We start from the raw sequence: 22,830 nt of genomic DNA, 5'->3' as shown, positions 1-22,830 counted from the left end.
TGAGTTGGTCTTCCAAGAAGCAAAGTTGTGTGTCTCTCTAGTCCACCGAAGCAGAGTATGTGGCTGTCGGGAGTTGTTGTGCTCAACTTCTATGGATGAGGCAAACTTTGAAGGATTACGGTGTCACTTGTGACAAAGTGCCTCATTGGTGTGACTATGAAAGTGCCATCAAGATCTCTCTCAACCCGATGCAACACTTCAAGACGAAGCATATTGAGATTTGGTATCACTTCATCCGGGATCACATTAGGCGAGGGGAGATCAAGATCAAGTATGTCAACACTCATGATAACCTTGCAGATATTTTCACGAAGCCCTTGGATGAAGCAAGATTTCGCGAGTTAAGGCATGAGCTAAATATCATTGATTCGAGCAATGTAGCTTGAACCCTTGCACACCCCACCATACTCAACTTGACATCTTGTTTGGGTGTAGGCATGGACATAGGGGGAGTGTTATCCTCTCAATGAACTCTCCCTCCCCCCCCCCCATTATGCATAAATTGATCAACTCTTTCACATTAGCTATTTTTGATGGTACATGTGCTTCAAAGACGAGTTTTGGTCATGGGCCCAAGGATAATTCTTCGCGGTGCCATACCAATTGACTCAAACATAGGTGGCTTCGGCCACCGCCCTCTCCTCTTGAGAGGTCTTTGCTTGTGCTTGTTTCTTGTTGTCTTTTGCCTTCTTGTTGTGTCGTGGTTGTGTCCGCGTTTCCTCGTGGGTGTGTGTGGTTGCGTGTTCAGTTGCTTGGAGGTGTTTTTGCAAAAACAATGTTTCTCTTTTTCGAAATGAGCATTTTCTTGGGTCTACAGTACTACTGCGGTGTGCCACGGTACTACCGCAGGACAAGAGCACGGTACTACCGCTTCCATCGTGCTAGTAATTTTTTACTATCGTTGGAAGAGCGGTACTACCGCCCTGGTTGCGGTACTTATGCCCGGGCGGTACTACCGCAATGACCCGCGGTACTACCACGCAGTCGCGATCCGGTGGGGGTCAAGTACGGGCAGGGGGAGTTTCAACTCCCCCATACCCATTCAACCATGTTTCCCCACCCCGTCTCTCTCTCTCTCTCTCCTGCCCAAGAATGGCGCCAGAGGACCTCGCCGGATCTCCTTCTTCGACCGCTCTCCTCGCATTCTGACCGGTGGGATCGTTCCCCACCTCGTCCTCTTGCCATGGAACAAGGTTTCTCCCTGAATCCCTCTCTCTTTGCCTTGTAGTTTTGCTTCTAGGTTTTCGGGAAGATGCATATTGTTCTTGAGATTTTTGGCCAAATCTGTGCAAGAGAAGGATGTAGGAGAGTTGTAATGTAGTAGATATGCTATTTGGAATGTTGCCACACTATAGTTTTGATCAAACATAGTACCGATCCATTGTCGTGGATGTGCCTAGATCCATTATGTGCCGGATTGGATTTCGAGCAGTACTACCGCACCTCTCGTGCGGTACTACTACTCGGGCCGCATCCGTCTCGCGCGGTACTACTGCTCCTTTGGGGCGGTACTTCCGCTCTGAGCACGGTACTAGCATGCCATCCCGGCGCAGTACTACCGCGGCTAGAGCAGAAGTAAATTTTTACTTCTGCTTTGGGGTGAGGTACTCCCGTTGACCTCAAAGCTACCATGTTGCTACTTGTTTTGCTTGTTTTGGGTCTGGTCTTTACATTAATCCTTCTCGTTTCTCTCATGTGTTCGTGTGTTATGTTTCATAGGTGGTGGCTCCAATGTCCGTCGCTCGAACCCAAGCCGTGACACAAGCTCGAAGCGTCTACGCAATCAAGAGGCACCAGAGGGTTCCAATACCCAACACCACAATGTCAAGAAGACCGCCAATAGGTACAAGGAGCCAACTCTTGGCATGGATGAGATGCCTCTGTCTGAGTTCAACGGTTGAAGGCACATCAATCCCTATGTGAACCCTCGTGAGAATGTCAGAGGGAATGGGTTGTTCTGGACCAAGCAGCAGAATCTCATATACATTGATGTGATCAAGTCCAAGAACAACCTCTATGTCCCAATGCAGTGGATTGACATGTCTCATCTAAGGAAGCACCAGGACTACTTTGGTGAGGCTCTGGACTTGCACTACAAAAAAAGACACATCCGTGACATTTTGGGCCGAACGAATTTTTTTCTGCCATGCTTATGACACTTCTATGACGATAATTGTGACAAAACCCGGCATTATCATAGATGTGGTGGGCTCCTACTTCTTTGACAAAAAATCATGACAGAAAATGGGCTTTTCGTCCTAGGCGGGCCGGAGATGCAGCTGCATGACATTCTTTGGGCCGTCCATGACGGAAAAAACCGTGGTAGAAGCGAGGGCGAGGAAAATTTCGGCGAGTTCCCGGTTACGGTGGGTGGTCGGGGGACGAGCGCTGCATGTTTCTCTCGTACACGTACGCGCGTGTGTGCGAGGCGTTGGCTCTAACTGAACCCGAGCGAGGCATTGGGCTCTAACTGAACCCGAGCGATTGCACTGCGGGCTACGCGTTACTGAACCCGAGCGATCAATCGATGGATGTTAACTGAACCCGATCGAGCGATTCCTTAGCTACTGCTGCTAACTGAAGCCGATCGATGCTGCCTCTGGATGAACAATGAGCGTTGCGGGGGGGAGGGGGGTTGGATGAACAGTGAGCGGTGGGGGTGGATGAACAGGAGCCCGTGGCGTTGCCTCTGGATGGACAGGATCGATGGAGCCAGTTGGGGCTGGATGAACAGGACCCCGTGGAGGGCTGGATGAACAGGACGACCCCGTGGAGGGCTGGATGAACAGTAGACGATGGAGGGGTGGATGAACAATAGCCTGTGGAGGGGTGGTTGAACAGGAGCCCGTGGAGAGGGGTGGTTGAGCAGTAGCTGGTGGAGTAGTGCGTGGTGGAGGCTGGATGAACAGGAGCCCGTGGATGAACAGTTGTAGGTGGAGGCTGGAGGAGGTCGACGGTGGATGAAGAATAGCCCGTGGAGGCTGGAGGACGTCGACGGTGGAGATGAACAGTATCCCGTGGAGTCCCGTTTTGCGGTACGCCACACCCCTCCCGATGAACAGGACCCCCGTTTCGACCGTAGCGCTCCAACACAAGTCCGTTTCCTCCATTTTGCGGTACGCCACACCCCTCCCGATCAACAGGACCCCGTTTTGACCGTAGGAGGTCCAACACAAGTCTGTTTCTTCTGTTTTGCGGTACGCCAGACCCCTCCCGATGAATAGGATCCCGTTTCAAACGTGGCCGGTCGAACACAAGGTCGTTTCCTCCATTGTGCGGCACGCCAGGCCTCGTTTCCATCGCCTGTTCCGTCTAAGCCGGTTGGCTCCCACGTGTTCCGTTGCCTCCCGATGAACATGACGCATTCCGTTGCCTCCCCATGAACACGATGCATTCCGTTGCCTCCCCATGAACACGACGACGACACAGTTTCTCCATTCTGGCCCAGCCATGTACACGATCCCTGGCCGTATGTATGCGCGAGTAGGCGTTCGAGACCCCGCCCATATGTATTTACGTGGCCGTATTTTCTTTCTTGCACCCTGGCCGTTGTACTTACGTGTACATGCTATGTGCGCGCCTCTACTACGACACATGCGCGCCTCTACTATGACACGTGCGTGCCTCTACATCGACCAGTATATATGTACGTACACGTTCACGACCAAAATGACAATGCTACGTACGCTTCGACCAGGTGGGTCCGACTGTCATGCACATCCTTGCATGCGAAGATGTAGCTGGTGGGTCCCACCAGTCAGGGGGGCGAATCATTTTTTTGCCCGGACGCACTTCCTTGCGTGCGAAGATGTAGCTGGTGGGTCCCAGCAGTTAGGGGGAAAAGTTTTTTCGCGTAATACAGTGGCCTGTCCGGTGGGTCCTTGCTGTCAGGTGGAGGAGTCATTATTTTCCGCCTAATAAGGAGGCACTTCCTTGCTGCAGCCGTGGACCTAGCTGTCAGCCTCTCCACGTACAGTCCACGTCCGATGGAAGTCGTTCCTTGACCAAGTTGACCACGCCGCACCGACAGCCTCTCCACATACAGTCCACGTCCAGTGGATGACGGCGAGGCCTAGGAAGGGGACGACACGGAGCCGGGGAAGACGTGGTAGTGGATGCCCACGCGTAGAGGAGTATGAGGGTTCACTGGTTCGGCTGCGGTGTGAGGTTGTCGTCGCCGTAGAATAACAGGGGGTGTGGGTGAGTAGAGAGATGGCCTGGCCAACGGTGGGAGTAGTAGGGGGCGGTGAGGCCTCCGCGGCATCACAGCCGACCATGGGAGGCAGGAGCATGCGGCACGACTGGCGCTGCTTTGGGCGGCTGGAGCAAGAAGACCAGAGGTTGAAGAAGCACTACGGCCGTTGGATGGACATCGTACGGTCACTGGAGCTAGAATCGTTCATATTGACTAAAGTTGACAAAGGCCTCTGTCCCAGTCAACTTAGTAGGCCCACAAGTCAGCCTCCCACCAAGGTGGGTCCCAGCTAGCAGGGGGTATTCATTTTTTGTGCGTAATAAGGAGGCACTTCCGGTGGGTCTGAGCTAACAGCGGGGTGAACGTCTTTTTCGCGAAATACGGTGGCCCGTCCGGTGGGTCCCAGCAGTCAGGGGAAATGTTTTTTCGCGAAATACTGGTGGCCCATCCGGTGGGTCCCTGGTGTTAGGTGGAGGTATAATTATTTTCCGTGTAATAAGGAGGCACTTCCTTGCGGCTACCGTGGACCCAGCTGTCAGCCTCTCCACGTACAGTACTCTTCCGATGGAAGTCGGTCGTTGACCACATTGACCACGCCGCGCCGAGAGCACCACGGCGGTGGACGATGGCAAGGCCTAGGAAGGGGACGACGTGGAGCCTGGGAAGACGCGACAGTGGAAGCCCGCGCGGAGAGGAGTACAAGGGTTCACTGGTTCGGCTGCGGTGTGAGGTTGTCGTCGCCGCAGAATAACAGGGGGTGTGGGTGAGTAGAGGGATGCCCTAGCCAGCGGTGGGAGTAGTAGGGGCGGTGAGGCCTGCGCGGCAGCACAGCCGGCCACGGGAGGCGGGAGCAGGCGGTCCCGCCGGCGCTGCTTTGGCGGCTGGAGCAAGAAGATCAGAGATTGAAGAAACACGACGGCCATTGGATTGACATCCAACGGTTACCTCTGCTAGAATTGTTTGTTGACGTATATAATAACTAAAAAAATCTTGCATATGCGTCAACTTAATAGGCCCACAAGTCAGACCACTCCCTCTTTTTTTAATAATTTATATATAGCTCATTGCAACTTCTTATGCAATTTATTGCAGTCGTTTTTTTGTTGGCCAGGGCCAATTTCGCATATTTCTGTGGGTTCCAAACTATTTTTAATACCGAAATGTCGAGCTAGATTTAAAGTACTTTGAAGATATATTTAAATTAGGTTAATGTCCAGTGAAATAGGAATCTGCAAATGTGAAAAAATTCAGAAATTATAAAGTAATTGCCAATTTGTCATCTGTTTTTATATTTACAACCCTTTTCATATTACTTTCAAGATTTGCACACGTCTTGAAAGAGTTGCAGCCCGTCAGGGCGTAGAAAAATAAGTAGGCCTGGATTGGTATTCTTCAGAAAAAATATACTGGGCTCATTTTCACAAAGAAAAAATAGCTGGGTTGGTCACATGGTGAACATAAAATATAAGCCTCGGCTAGACAGGCCACAGCCGAGTTCAAACCCTGCTCTGTCTCAACAATAACAAAAAAAATACTGCTCGAGCAGCTACGTCCCAGGTGTCAGCCGATCTTGTTTTGTTCTCTTGTCTATTGACTATATACACTCACAATGTCGTGGGTACCAGATGTCAGGAAAACACTAGGAGGAAGCATTTTATTTTTCCATACGCTGACATGGTGGGCCCCTACTGTCATCCTCTCCACGTACTTATGCCGATTCCTGTTGTTTGTTGACCATGTTGACAACGCGAGAGGGCGGCGCCGCGGCGAGCGCACCAAAGCGCATGGAGGACGTCGGAGTTAACGATTTAGGAGACAGTGGGGTGGCGATGCGTGCGATGAGGCGCAGCCAGACGTGGGAGGCGGAAGCAGGCGGCCCTGCCGGCGCTGGTTTGGTTTTGGCGGCTGGAGGAAGACAAGACTGAAGAAACACGACAGACTGTAAAAGCAGCAAGAGTACTTAACAACCTTAACTAAAACCGGCAGGGGCACTTAACAACCAAAGCTGAAAGCAGTATAAGTACTTATACAGGTTCAACCGTACAAAGCACGCCTCAAACAATGCTACTTTGCCTACAGTTAACCAAGGGTGAGGCCGCCAAGCCCCAGGACAAGGCCCAGGCGCCACCCCGCGCATCCACAACCTTCTGAAAGCGGCTTCATCTCGCAATGTGGTCAATAAACAGGATATTCGCTTTAGAGCCATGGAAAAGCATGAACATAATCTTTTGTCCTATTCTCCAAGATCGACGGGCCTTCATTATTTGAGACCACCCATGAATAAGTATCTTTTCACCTCCAAGGGGAATGGAGTAGGTCGACATAAACACCATGTTGTGACCAAGCGCAAGTCTGACCCGACCATGGTCAGGCATCTGTATAGGAACAATAGAACTAGGCAGTTTCTGTTTCAAGAAGATCACAGCTGTAAAACTGTGTATAAGCAATAGTTTATGAACAACATATATAACAGAAAATATCTCGTACCATAAGTTTCTCGACAAAGTTGGACCTGTTCAACGAGTACAGCAGTGGCACACATATCCCACGTGGCCTTCCACCATTGAAACACCCCACAAGGACCTCAAGACAATCAATAAAGTGTAGGAACTTGTGGATGTCATCCCAGTCAACTTCAGTGCCATCAGTAACAGCCGAGTTATTACAGAATAACAAACGAGCAGCCTGCTTAACTCTGAAAAAACCTACACGTGCCACCAATTATAAGAAAATATTAGTTAGAAGTAGCATCTTCGTGAGAGATTCATTGCTACTTCTAAAGTTAAATTGTGATTAGTTAGACATAATAGGTGGATTAAGAAGTAATCGAGGCAACAAGCAAGAACCAGATACAAAACTAACATGGATGAACAATTGGAACGACGCCAGGGTGGAAGATCACAGTGAAGATGAGACTAGGTTCTGCTATTTCCATCAACATTCGTGCGCCAACTTTTAGTCTGTAACACTTGAGAAAGTTTATCCAAGTTCGGCCATAAAAAAAGCAGCGATCTTCTTGGTTCATGAACCCAACTCGGAACTTATATCCATGGCTTGTCTTCACTATGAACATTAAACTAGTGTATTCAGTTATGGCAAGGCCGAGCATCTTGAGTACATGTGTTCTGGCAGAGCAAATAATGCACTGTAGGAAAAATAATATGAGAACACAATGTATTCCCTATCCAAATCTAGAAATAACTTCCTCCTTCACGTCAGTTTTGACCATCGTACTAGTAGTACCTTTTATGCAAATATAGCAATCCAAATTTCCAAATTAGTCGACGGCATGTTAAAAAAACCACCCTCCCGGATAAAAAAGAGGATTCTAGGAACATACTATGTGTGTTTTAAAATCCTGTGTTAGCATGAGAAGGAACAAGTGTGGCGTCTCGCCGAGGGTGCAGAAACCTGTAGGGTCCTTGCACTTTGGGCACTGCAAATGAAACACACTAGATTCAGTAGGAAGAAAAATGCATCAACGGCGCCGGCTGCCATCCTAGGATTACCTGCGACCAAGGGACTTGGATTTATCGGGGATGGATGAAGAATTCGTACCTGGTTCTCCATGAGAAACCCTATGCAATCACCGAGAGGGGGTTTTCTCTGAACAAGCAGACGAGGGAGAAGGGGATTCAGGCCCAGTGAAATATTGCCGCTTCGTCCGTCCAGCTTACTACTAAAGCTTGAAAGGGGGGTGTGATTTGATGGCTCATTGGGCATTACTGCGGTGCTACGACCGGGGTGTGTCTACCATGTAGTTGTGCACTCTAATTTGTGCATATGGCACGTGGACCCCGTTGCCGGTTGCCCCACATATCAGCGAAAGGAAGTAGAAAGACAGGAGTAACTAGTTACACATAAATATATTTTTGATAGAGAGATACTCCCTCTGTAAAGAAATATACAAATCTTTTATATCACAACTTTATACATAAGAAAAATCAAGGGGAATATATATAACATATATAATTATAAAAAACAGAGTTAGTTTTAACACAGTATAGACGAGTTGGTGATGATGGTGTGCCTGCCATCCTGCAATATAGGCCGTCCGATTTATATATGATGAATAGGAAGGAAACTATGGCAATTTTGCAAAAAGGTACCCACACACCTCTCCACATTTGCAAATAAGGCCTTCCCTCGTTCATCCTTTTCTCTCACAAGATAAAATACTCATACAAATGCATCTTGATGTTACGTGCAACGCACGGGAATTATGGGGGTTCAGCTTTTTTATGGGGGTTCAGCTGAGAATATAATACTCAGACGGGCTCATGGTTCTGGACTTTGGGTTGCAGGCCCACCCTGCATGTTTGGGGGCCCATGTGTTCTACCTTAGCGCTTTTCATATTGCAAGCGATCGGTATGGCACTGGTTTTAGATGTTGTCACAAGGCGAATACACAAAATTGAATAAAGCATGGCAGTTGTTAGAATGAAATCAAACGACAGTTCCTAACCAGCAATGAGAGTTGCAATTCTATCAACGATATACCATGTGATAAATAATATTTTCATACTACTTATACACATAGGACACTTGTTTCACCATGCCAGATTATTACATCAAAATCTCTCGGAGGATAGATCAGTTCGGCAGTTGCGTGCTTCTACTGAAGAATTTCAAATTTATTGTGGACCAACTCTCCTTGCCAAGAAAGTTCGATTTTGACATCATCCCCTACTGCAAGATATGATTTAGATTTGAAACTTGACCATCCTTTATCATCAATCATCATGCGACCATCCTTTGTACTTACGGTATATTGAGCAGGTTCATTCACACCAAGGTTGCGCATGGTAAGAGAAACTTGGCCGCGGTCGCCCGGATTGTTGAACGACTCCCTCGTTGCTCTAGGAATTCTCTGTTTGCAAACAAGAAGACATACCCAAACAGTTAGATCAACACAGTGAATCATGTGAAACAACATGGAAAGAAAAAAGAACGAAGCACTTGGGCGGCCAATGCTTACTAAGAAGGTGGACATGTCGGTTTTTGTAAGGACTTTGGTATATGAAGTGCGAACTGCAGCCTAGTCTGTTGCCGATGCAACTGCTCGTTTGGTTGCCGCTGCACGGGCCGGAGCAGATGCAAGTGCAAGTGTTGGTGCAGGAGCCGAAGCCGTTGCTGCTGCCGGAGATGGTGCTCCTTGTAGAGCTGGTGCCGGTGTCGGAGCAGGTGTCGGTGTCGATGCCCGATCCTCTGGTAGATCACACTGATCCGCTGATGCGGTCGGTGCCCAATCCTTAGCTGGATCAGATAGAGCTGCTACCGCTGTCAGTGCTAGAGCAACTACCGGTGCTCGATCTATTGTTGAAGTTGGTACCGATGCGCGAGACAGCGGCGATCGTGTCTGGTCTGCTATGATCAGCTTTCTAATTTGACTAGGATCCGTGACCGTGATCCAGTTTTTTTCATTTCTTTTAAACGCGAGAAGGACTAATTGGGGCGTTTTTGTTAAACCAAACTGCAGCTTGATGTCTACTACACAACCTTCTTCTTGTAGACGTTGCTGGGCCTACAAGTGCACAGGTTTGTAGGACAGTAGCAAATTTCCCTCAAGTGGATGACCTAAGGTTTATCAATCCGTAGGAGGCGTAGGATGAAGATGGTCTCTCTCAAGCAACCCTGCAACCAAATAACAAAGAGTCTCTTGTGTCCCCAACACACCCAATACAATGGTAAATTGTATAGGTGCACTAGTTCGGCGAAGAGATAGTGATACAAGTGCAAAATAGATAGTAGATAAAGGTAATTGTAATCTGAAATAATAAAAACAGCAAGGTAACAAGTGGTAAAAGTGAGCGTAAACGGTATTGCAATGGTAGGAAACAAGGCCTAGGGTTCATACTTTCACTAATGCAAGTTCTCTCAACAATAATAACATAGATAGATCATATAACAAGCCCTCAACATGCAACAAAGAGTCACTCCAAAGCCACTAATAGCAGAGAACAAACGTAGAGATTATGGTAGGGTACGAAACCACCTCAAAGTTATTCTTTCGGATCGGTCTATAAAAGAGTTCGTACTAGAATAACACCTTAAGACACAAATCAACCAAAACCCTAATGTCACCTAGATACTCCATTGTCACCTCAAGTATCCGTGGGCATGATTATACGATATGCATCACACAATCTCAGATTCATCCAACCAACATAAAAGTACTTCAAAGAGTGCCCCAAAGCTACTACCGGAGAGTCAAGAACATGTGCCAACCCCTATGCATAGGTTCTCAATGTCACGAAACCCGCAAGTTGATCACCAAAACATACATCAAGTGGCACATGGTATCCCATTGTCACCACAGATAATCACAGCAAGACATACATCAAGTGTTCTCATAAAAGACTCAATCCGATAAGATAACTTCAAAGGGGAAACTCAATTCATCACAAGAGAGTAGAGGGGGAGAAACATCATAAGATCCAACTACAATAGCAAAGCTCGGGATACATCAAGATCGTGCCATAGAGGGACACGAGAGATAACACGAGAGAGAGAGAGAGAGAGATCAAACACATAGCTACTGGTACTTACCCTCAGTCCCCGAGGGTGAACTACTCCCTCCTCATCATGGATAGCGCTGGGATGATGAAGATGGCCTCCGGTGATGGGATCCCCCTCCGGCAGGGTGCCGGAACAGGGCCTCGATTGGTTTTTGATGGCTATAGAGGCTTGCAGCGGCGGAACTCCCGATCTATCTTCTGTTCTGGAAGTTTTAGGGTACGTAGGTATATATGGGTGCAAGGGGTACGTCGGAGGAGCTACGGGGGGCCCACGAGGCAGGGGGGCACGCCTAGGGGGTGGGCGCGCCCCCCACCCTCGTGAGCACCTCCCTTGGCTTCTGGCGTGGGGTCCAAGTCCATCCAGTAGCTTTCCTTCCAAAAATAACTTCTCCAATTGATTTCGTTCCATTTTGACTCCGTCTGATATTCATTTTCCTCGAAACACTGAAATAGGCATAAAACAACAAATCTCGGCTGGGCCTCCGGTTAATAGGTTAGTCCCAAAAATAATATAAAAGTGGATAATAAAGCCCAATATTGCCCAAAACAGTAGATAAAGTAGCATGGAGCAATCAAAAATTATAGATACGTTGGAGACGTATCAAGCATCCCCAAGCTTAATTCCTGCTGGTCCTCGAGTAGGTAAATGATAAAAAGAAAATTTTTGATGCGGAGTGATACTTTGGCATAATTTCAATGTGAATCTTCTTAATTGTGGCATGAATATTCAGATCCGAAAGATTCAAGACAAAAGTTCATATTAACATAAAGGTAATAATACTTCAAGCATACAAATTAAAGCAATCATGTCTTCTCAAAATAGCATGGTTAAAGAAAGTTATCCCTACAAAATCATATAGTCTGGCTAAGCTCTATCTTCATCACACAAAGTATTTAATCACGCACAACCCCGATGACGAGCCAAGCAATTGTTTCATACTTTAGTAATCTCAAACTTTTTCAACTTTCACGCAATACATGAGCGTGAGCCATGGACATAGCACTATAGGTGGAATAGAATGGTGGTTGTGGAGAAGACAAAAAGGAGAAGATAGTCTCACATCAACTAGGCGTATCAACGGGCTATGGAGATGCCCATCAATAGATATCAATGTGAGTGAGTAGGGATTGCCATGCAACGGATGCACTAGAGCTATAAGTATATGAAAGCTCAACAAAAGAAACTAAGTGGGTGTGGATCCAACTTGCTTGCTCATGAAGACCTAGGGCACTTTTGAGGAAGCCCATCATTGGAATATACAAGCCAAGTTCTATAATGAAAAATTCCCACTAGTATATGAAAGTGACAACATATGAGACTCTCTGTCATGAAGATCATGGTGCTACTTTGAAGCACAAGTGTGGAAAAAGGATAGTAGCATTGTCCCTTCTCTCTTTTTCTCTCATATTTTTTTTATTTGGGCCTTTTCTCTTTTTTTATGGCCACTCTTTTTTTTATCTTTTTTTTATTTCATCCGGAGTCTCATCCCGACTTATGGGGGAATCATAGTCTCCATCATCCTTTCCTCACTAGGACAATGCTCGAATAATGATGATCATCACACTTTTATTTTTCTTACAACTCAACAATTACAACTCAATACTTAGAACAAAATATGACTCTATATGAACGCCTCCGGCGGTGTACCGGGATATCCTATGAATCAAGAGTGACATGTATGAAAGAATTATGAACGGTGGCTTTGCCACAAATACAATGTCAACTACATGTTCATGCAAAAAGCAATATGACAAAAGTAATGTGTGTCATATGAACGGAACAGTGGAAAGTTGCATGGCAATATATCTCGGAATGGCTATGGAAATGCCATGATAGGTAGGTATGGTGGCTGTTTTGAGGAAGGTATATGGTAGGTGTATGATACCGGTGAAAAGTGCGCGGTATTAGAGAGGCTAGCAATGGTGGAAGGGTGAGAGTGCGTATAATCCATGGACTCAACATTAATCAAAAGAACTCATGCACTTGTTGCAAAAATTTAGAAGTCATCAAAAACCAAAGCATTACACGCATACTCCTAGGGGGATAGATTGGTAGGAAAAGACCATCGCTCGTCCTCGACTGCCACTCATAAGGAAGACAATCAATAAATAAAATTGTGCTCCGACTTCATCACAAAGCGGTTCACCATACGTGCATGCTACGGGAATCACAAACTTCAACACAAGCATTCTTTAAATTCATAATCACCCCAACTAGCATTGCTTTGATATTATCACCTCCATATCTCAAAACAATTATCAAGCATCAAACTTATCTTAGTATTCAATGCACTCAAAAGAAAGTTTCACATATCTTGGATACCAAGTATATTAACATTAACCAAATTACCATGCTATTAACGACTCTCAAAATAATCTAAGTGAAGCATGAGAGTTCAATAGTTTCTTTAGAACAAATCCACCACCGTGCTCTAAAAGATATAAGTGAAACACATAGAGTATTCTAGCAAATTCCAATTGGTGTGAGGCTCTCTCTCATAGAAGAATTTCAGATCTTGGTATCTTATTCAAACATCAAGCAAAGCTAAAGAAAACTACATTGCAAGGATAGCACAACTAATGTGAAGAAGCAAAAACTTAGGCTCAACCGATACTAACCGATAGTTGTTGAAGAAGAAAGGTGGGATGCCTACTGAGGCATCCCCAAGCGTAGATGCTTGAGACTTCTTGAAATATTATCTTGGGGTGCCTTGGTCATCCCCAAGCTTGAACTTTTGTGTCTCCTTAATTCCTCTCATATCATGGTTTCTCTTTTTATCAAAAGCTTCATTCACAACAAACTCAACAAGAACTCGTGAGATAGGTTAGTATAAACCAATGCAAAACCTTATCATTTTCTACTGTAACAAATCGCTTAAATTATTATTCAACATTGAATACTAAATGTCTCTGCATATTTAATACTCCTATCATCAAATAGAATCATTAAACAAGCAATCATATGCAAACAATGCAAACATAACAGCAATCTGCCAAAACAATACAGTCTGTAAAGAATGCAAGAGTAACAATACTTCCCTGACTCCAAAAATTATGAACTAAAATTCCCACTATAATAAATTTATCAGAGCTTAATATGAAAAATGATTTAACGTTATACCATTCTCTGACTTTTCTAGGGAATTTTTGCAACAGCGGTAAACTTTCTGTTTTCAAACAGCAACATGCAAACTAGCAAAGTAAGCATGGCAAAGGCTATCCTTGACTTTTTTATTGAAACTAAAGATGTAAAACACTATTATAACTAACAGAAAACAAACACTAACAAAATAAAATGACGCTCCAAGCAAAACACATATCATGTGGCGAATAAAAATATAGCTCCAAGTAAAGTTACCGATGAACGAAGACGAAAGAGGGGATGCCTACCGGGGCATCCCAAGCTTAGGCTCTTGGTTGTCCTTTGATATTACCTTGGGGTGCCTTGGGCACCCCCAAGCTTAGGCTCTTGCCACTCCTTATTCCATAGTCCATCGAATCTTTACCCAAAACTTGGAAACTTCAACCACACAAAACTCAAAACAAACCTCGTAAGCTCCGTTAGTATAAGAAAATAAATCACCACTTCAAGGTAATGTAATGAACTCACTATAAATTCATATTGGTGTAATATCTACTGTATTCTAACATCTATATGGTTCATACCACTTAATACTAGCCATAGATGCATCAAAATAAGCAAACAACGCAATGAAAACAGAATCTGTCAAAAACAGAACAGTCTGTAGTAATATGTATCAAACGTATACTTATGGAACCCCAAAAATTCTGAACTAAATTGATGTACCTGAGGAATTTGTCTATTAATCATCTGCAAAAAGAATCAACCTAAAATCACTCTTCGGTGAAAATGGCAGCTAATATCGTGAGCGCTAAAGTTTCTGTTTTTCACAGCAAGATCACATAAACTTCACCCAAGTCTTCCCAAAGGTTCTACTTGCACTTTATTGAAACAAAAGCTATAAAACATGATTACTACAGTAGCATAATCATGTGGACACACAAAAACAGTAAGGATAAATATTGGGTTGTCTCCCAACAAGTGCTTTTCTTTAATGCCTTTCTAGCTAGCTAGGCATGATGATGACAATGATGCTCACATAAAAGATAAGAATTGAAACATAACGGGAGCATCATGAAGCATATGACTAGCACATTTAAGTCTAACCCACTTCCTATGCATAGGGATTTTGTGACCAAACAACTTAGGGGAACAATAATCAACAAGCATAGGAAGGTAAAACAAGCATAGCTTCAAAACTTTAAGCAAATAGAGAGGAAACTTGACATTATTGCAATTCCTACAAGCATATGTTACTCCCTCATAAAAAATTTCAGTAGCATCATAAATGAATTCAACAATATAACCAGCACCTAAAGCATTCTTTTCATTATCTACAAGCATAGAATTTTTAATACTCTCCACATAAGCAAAATTCTTCTCATTCGGGATAGTAGGAGTATCATAAGAGACTTGAACACTAAAAATTATTTCCACATTAAAAGAGTAATGTTCAGAAAAAGGGTAAACATAATCATGACAAGATTTGTAAATATAATCATCACTACTTTTTATAGCATAAGTTTCATCACAATAGTCATCATAAGTAGCAACTTCGTTCTCATCATATTCTATTGAAACCTCTCCCAAGATAGTGGAATCACTAAATAAAGTTGACACTCTTCCAAATCCACATTCATCAATATAATCATCATAGGTAGGAGGCATGCTATCATCATAACAACTTTGCATATCAAAACTTGGGATGCTAAAAATATCATCTTCACTAAACGTAGCATCCCCAAGCTTGGGACAAACATTAATTTCAGCAAATATATTCTCAAATATGTCATTCTCATCAAACATAGCTTCTCCAAGCTTGGGCCCTTTCATATCATAAGCATAATCACTCTCATCATTAAAAATATTGATAGCACCAATAATATAGCAATTATCATCATCACAAGTAGTAGTAGGAGCAACATCATTTGGGAGGGATACCTTTTTACCTTTGTTGCTCCTTCTTTTCTTTTTCTTCTTCTCATTATGTGTAGGTTCAACCTTCCTCTTTGAGCTCCTTATTGATGAGATTGGCTGAATAGAAAGCTCCTCCTCGTTACCTGATTCATCATAAGAAATAATAGGAGGAGATTGGGAAGCCTCTTCCCTTTCATTAGTATTCTCATCATCTTCCATTTGCTTTCTTTTCTTTAGGTAATTGGCAATATAAGTATTTTCAATGCAATTCTCCGCACAATACATATAATTTTTCTCTAGATCAAAATCAAGAATTTTATCAAGATTAAATTTTGGAATACCCTCAGTTATACGTTTCATTTCTTCATAACCCAAAAGAAGGCTAGGCTCTTTATGATGTTCAAGGGTAATCAAATTATCACAATATTTGGACACGACTTGATCATGAAACAAATAGCATTGGAGCTTTAAATGACCATGTTCATTGCAAAGTTCACAAGGAGCGCGAAAAATATTGAATCTTTCAGCACATTCATCTAGCTCTTCTTGCAACAATTTGGTTTCTAAGTACTTATGCCTCTTGCAATAAATATCTTCTCTATTTGGTGTGTTCATGCAAACATGCACTCCACAAAAGTTGACATGCTCATAAGAGATATTTTCATCATAACTAGTGCAATCATCATTAGCATCATGGATATTCAAAGAATTCGTACTAACAACATTGCAATCTTGCTCATCATTCAAAGATTTAGTGCCAAACAATTTAGAGATTTCTTCTTCTACCAATGAGCACAATTATCCTTTCCATCATACTCACGAAAGATATTAAAAAGGTGAAAAGCGTATGAAACAAACTTAACTCCATTTTTTTGTAGTTTTCTTTTATAAACTAAACTAGTGCTAAAACAAGAAACAAAAAGATTCGATTGCAAGATCTAAAGATATACCTTCAAGCGCTAACCTCCCCGGCAACGGCGCCAGAAAAGAGCTTGATGTCTACTACACAACCTTCTTCTTGTAGACGTTGTTTGGCCTGCAAGTGCATAGGCTTGTAGGACAGTAGCAAATTTCCCTCAAGTGGATGACCTAAGGTTTATCAATCCATAGGAGGCGTAGGATGAAGATGGTCTCTCTCAAGCAACCCTGCAACCAAATAACAAAGAGTCTCTTGTGTCCCCAACACACCCAACACAATGGTAAATTGTATAGGTGCACTAGTTCGGCGAAGAGATAATGATACAAGTGCAAAATAGATAGTAGATAAAGGTAATTGTAATCTGAAATAATAAAAACAGCAAGGTAACAAGTCGTAAAAGTGAGCGTAAACGGTATTGCAATGGTAGGAAACAAGGCCTAGGGTTCATACTTTCACTAGTGCAAGTTCTCTCAACAATAATAACATAGATAGATCATATAACAAGCCCTCAAAATGCAACAAAGAGTCACTCCAAAGCCACTAATAGCGGAGAACAAATGTAGAGATTATGGTAGGGTACGAAACCACCTCAAAGTTATTCTTTCGGATCGATCTATAAAAGAGTTCGTACTAGAATAACACCTTAAGACACAAATCAACCAAAACCCTAATGTCACCTAGATACTCCATTGTTACCTCAAGTATCCGTGGACATGATTATATGATATGCATCACACAATCTCAGATTCATCCAACCAACATAAAAGTACTTCAAAGAGTGCCCCAAAGCTACTACCGGAGAGTCAAGAACGTGTGCCAACCCCTATGCATAGGTTCCCAATGTTACGAAACCCGCAAGTTGATCACCAAAGCATACATCAAGTGGCACATGGTATCCCATTGTCACCACAGATAATCACGGCAAGACATACATCAAGTGTTCTCATAAAAGACTCAATCCGATAAGATAACTTCAAAGGGGAAACTCAATTCATCACAAGAGAGTAGAGGGGGAGAAACATCATAAGATCCAACTACAATAGCAAAGCTCAGGACACATCAAGATCGTGCCATAGAGGGACACAAGAGAGAACACGAGAGAGAGAGAGAGATCAAACACATAGCTACTGGTACATACCCTCAGCCCCGAGGGTGAACTACTCCCTCCTCGTCATGGATAGCGCCCGGATGATGAAGATGGCCTCCGATGATGGGATCCCCCTCCGGCAGGGTGCCGGAACAGGGTCCCGATTGGTTTTTGGTGGCTATAGTGGCTTGCGGCGGCGGAACTCCCGATCTATCTTCTGTTTTGGAAGTTTTAGGGTACGTAGGTATATATGGGTGCAAGGGGTACGTCGGAGGAGCTATGGGGGGCCCACGAGGCAGGGGGCGCGCCCATGGGGGTGGGCGCGCCCCCCACCCTCGTGAGCACCTCCCTTGGCTCCTAACGTGGGGTCCAAGTCCATCCGGTAGCTTTCCTTCCAAAAATAACTTCTCCAGTTGATTTCGTTCCGTTTTGACTCCGTCTGATATTCCTTTTCCTCGAAACACTGAAATAGGCATAAAACAACAAATCTGGGCTGGGCCTCCGGTTAATAGGTTAGTCCCAAAAATAATATAAAAGTGGATAATAAAGCCCAATATTGCCCAAAACAGTAGATAAAGTAGCATGGAGCAATCAAAAATTATAGGTACGTTGAAGACGTATCACAGCTCATCATAGGGATTCAACTTGTACTCAAACAACAGACTGATCCAATTTTTTCCAGTAATATAAGTGATGGACAGTGCCTTTGTTACTGACACGACATAAGAAGTGCAACCTGCAAAAATAGCCATCGTAGAGCAAACCAAATGGTTTATTCTGTGATGAATGTCACATGGCAAAACCTGCATCGTAAAATTGCAGGAAAAGAAAGAAAACATGACATTAAATCAATAAGATTTAGACAGTAAATCAATAAGATTTACTTGATGTGACACGAGTGAATCCTTACCAGGAAATCACTATGTTGAAGTACTAAACAGAAGATTGATCGTCCAACTACGAGTGGCATGCAGGGGCCCCGCCTACTCCCACAAGCAGGACAGTCCAAAGGTCGTGACAAATCGTATGGACCGAACATCCATGGGACTGGAAATCTTGGTGGGTGCGATAAACCCTGAAATGCATACATATATTGGAGTGTAACCATAATTGATAAACTGTCCTCACAAAAAAGATGATCTGGATACTTCAACATATACAGACTGAATTGAGTGGACAGACATTAACATAGACCGTTCTCAGGACTGACCACACACCAAAAGCGGCAGTACTAATAAACAATACAGGGTTCACAAACACAAATCAAGTACTGAACAATAGTACGTACTACAGACAAGCAAAGTTGCACTAATTAAACTCTGCAGACTATTTCTTGCCACCAACCTACAGGATGAACCCCGCATAACTGACTAGGCCATGGACTTCGTGAGAGATGTCTACATGCATCATCACCATCTCGTCAACCTTGAAGAACCTAACAAAGTGGTCTTTCCACTCATAAACATGATGATGAAGACAGGCTGCATCAGATTTGTTGGGAAGCTTTACAAGAACCACACCCTTCGTAATCGAAGGCACAACCAGGAAATTGTTGTGGTCAAGTACAGCCTCAAGAACACGCCTGACAACAATGCTACATGAAAACACTAGTTTAGGACACGTGGCGACAAGGACACGGCAGCTGGATAGTTTAGCAGTAGAACTCATCCTCGGGTCTTCCAGTTCACATGGCATGACTTTGAGAACTTCATCTCCACCGCGGACCTGGTTCTAATTCAAACAGAAACCATATTTTATTACTACCTCCGTTCAGAAATATAAGATGATTTTCGATATTATACTCCATATATGACTACATATACGCATAGAAATGAGTGAACAAAGACACTAGAACATGTCTTCAAAGGCATGAGAGCAGAGGGATTACTTGCATTATCCATAACACAAGTTACTGAGGCAAATATACCCTCTTCAAAGGTAGCATTGATGTTCATAAAATACTCCCTCCGTCCCAAAATTTTGTCTTAGATTTGTCTAGATACGGATGTATCAAGTCACATTTTAGTATTAGATACATCCGTATCTAGACAGATCTAAGACAAGAAATTTGGGACAGAGGGAGTAGTTGAAAGTAATCTATAAGAAATCAGTGTCAACCTCTCGCATGTTTTGGTCAAAAGAGGAATTTAGAAACGTCATTTGGCACACTAAAATCACATGCAAGATCACCCAGAAAGTTGTACTACCAGTACTAGTACTGCGTGTTAGATGAAAAAACACGATCATGATCGAGAAAAAGATTGTCAACAAGAGACATTACCTGGACTTGCTTAATAAGGGATCCCGGAGAGGGGGCTTGGACAGGGCGATGGCTTTGAGCTTGTCTGCGGTAGTCTCAGTGGGGTGCTTGCGCTTCTTCGTACCATGAGCCTCGACGGTTTTGGACAGAGCCATAGACATCACGTCGGCCGGTGCTCCAGCGTCCATCCAAGAGAGGAAGCTGATAGAGAAGAGTGAAAGGAGGAACGAGATGAGGGAGAAGCAAAGCGAGTGGGGGTTTTCTTCAAGAGAGGAAGCTGAGAGAGAAGAGTGAAATGATGGTTGCTTCATCCGTCCAACTTTCTGCTGGAAAGGAGGGGGTTTTGTGATTTGACGGCTCATTGGGCATTACTGCGGTGCTTCGATCGGGGTAGTCTACCGTCACTCTACTACAGAGTAATTTAGTGCATGGCTGGTGGACCCAGGTGCTGGATGTCCCAGACGTCGGCAAAAGTGAGTAATTTAGTGCATGGCTAGAGGAGGATCCGCACGGTAGAGCGTGTCCACTGTTTTTCTAAAGAAAAAATGATTACAGCAAGCGTTTCCACTCTTACGACGGAGGAGTGCGAAACACGGCAACCACTTGAACATACACAGTGCTCCTACTACTAGGCATGTGCAGTGGTTCATACGTCAGTAGTACATAATCTTGTTGCTAGTGTAGTAAGATATGACGATAACAAATGATGTTGTGCGCATGTCAACTATATGAACAGTGATGTAGTAACATAGTAAAGCTTTTTCGACTGTCCGGTCGAGAATGAACGGTGAGATCAGTGTTAACAGAACTAGGTCTACAGCGCACGGAGAGTACAGTGCTACAGTACTCCACGAAACATGAACCATATGAAGCATGAATAGTGTTAGGCAGGGTGTATGAAGGGTGCACGGGATGGGAGCAAAAGTTCCCTTCTCGACCCACTTTTGGGTGTTTGGCAGAGTGCATGAAGGGTGCATGAGTCCACACTAGTAGGTTAACAAAAATACATGAAGAGGAAACAACTATATTGAGATGAGAATGCAACCAAACAAATCCACACGCTTTGTGCTATAGTGACTGATTTGCACCATCTGAGTTTGATCCAACGATCATGTTGTGCCGAGACATGGACATGCCCATGCAGAGGGCGCCTAAACACCACCGAAGTCCCTCTACTTCTCGAGGCGCATGACATTGGTGATGTAGGGTGCAACCGCCCGTAGAGCTCGCTCCCGGTTGACGGGAGCCAGCTCGTCAAAGACGGCGTCCAATGGCACGAATGGATTCTGGTGACGGAGCCCTGAAAGGATTCGCCCGGAAACGGTGACGGCACCCTGCAACCCCTCCTTGTCCAGCTCAGCCCCCACCATCGCGCAGAGACGGCTCAGCTCCTCGGAGATATAGGTGAAGAAGGAGACCAGGTCAGGAAGTCGCAGCTCGTTGAAGTCGACCGGGTGGTCGAACAGGTTTAGCCTGCCGGCCGACATCGTCGCGCTGGCACGACGGTAGGCATCGCGCAGCCGCAACACGTGTGTGGCAACTTGGTTTGCCAAGTGGCTAAGGCGATCCTAGACCACGTCACGATCGGCCCGCTCGCGCTACAGCCAGCTCCCCTGGCGGCCTATCGTATCTCCCACTTTCTGCAGCAACGTCGCCGACGCCTCGAGCATCTTTGTGGTGGATGCCTGCCGCTTTTGAAGCTCCATGAACTCCCGCACATAACGGAGGAGCATGGCACTCCTCTCCTCCTTCAGCTCACGGAGCTCCACGTCCTTGGCCCTGAGCTCCGCATCCTTGGTCTGGAGCTCCTGTGTCAGGCGCCTCACCTCGGACTCCATGATCTGCTGCGCCGCCATGGCACCAGGTTGAAGCAATGGGGAGAGGAAGCAAACGGGGTGAAACGGTTGAAAGGCAGTGCAATCTACGGGAAGGCGGAGGGAGCCAACCAAGGAGTGGGGAATCTTTTGGTTTTCTCCATGGTAAAACACCAATCGACGACTTCTCACATCAGGGAGCAGTGGGTTTTACAGGCGGAGTCATCATGACTAATTACTACCGCGCCTGCTCCCGTCAATCAAAAAAATAAAAATCCTGTCGCGCCTGCTCCCATCAATCAAACAATTAAAAATCCTGCCGCACCCAAACACCAGAGCAACGTTGCGGTGGATATTTAAATTTACCTGTCGGCAAGTAGATAAAAAAAGGGGTGAAAAAACAAATGTGGCGACGGCGTCGAACTAGCCCAACTAGCTAGCCAATGTGCTTCACTGATGTACTCGGCGGGAAAGGTGGTCTTTCGTGATTTGACGACTCATTTACTTGCTTCGGTGCTATGATCGAGGAGGACCCAAAAAACGCGTGGTAGGGCGTCCCACTCAGGAAGAATATATGTGTGCACCACCCGGGAGGACCCCGAAACCGCGCGGTAGGGTGTGCCACGTCTCGGCACGGAGGAAAAATGTGCGTGTAAAATATACTGTATCAGACGTAGTACCTATGATTCGACCTCGAGACCCAGCCAGTCGGTTGAAAACACCCCCACTAGCCACACAGCTTCATCATGCAAACGTGGCACGAAGGATAGATGTGGTTAGCTTCGTCTCGACCAGCCACAACGTCTCTTGTTCTAGGCGATTCTTCTATTTTCCAAGCTTTTTTTAGTTGTAATAACACCATGGCAAGCTAGTGTCGCTCTTCGTGTGTGCCCGTGCAAAGGTTAGACGATGGAGAGAAGAGAGATTGAGATCGCAGACCTGGGACCCACCAGTAAGTGAGTCAACGGTCATGCACGTGTTGACGAGGCACTCCCTCTACTCTACTCAACGTAATACTGTATAAAATCAAGTTATGGG

Source organism: Triticum aestivum, chromosome 4B (assembly GCF_018294505.1).
Source record: "Triticum aestivum cultivar Chinese Spring chromosome 4B, IWGSC CS RefSeq v2.1, whole genome shotgun sequence".
Taxonomy (NCBI): Eukaryota; Viridiplantae; Streptophyta; class Magnoliopsida; order Poales; family Poaceae; genus Triticum; species Triticum aestivum.
This window is presented reverse-complemented; position numbering follows the sequence as displayed.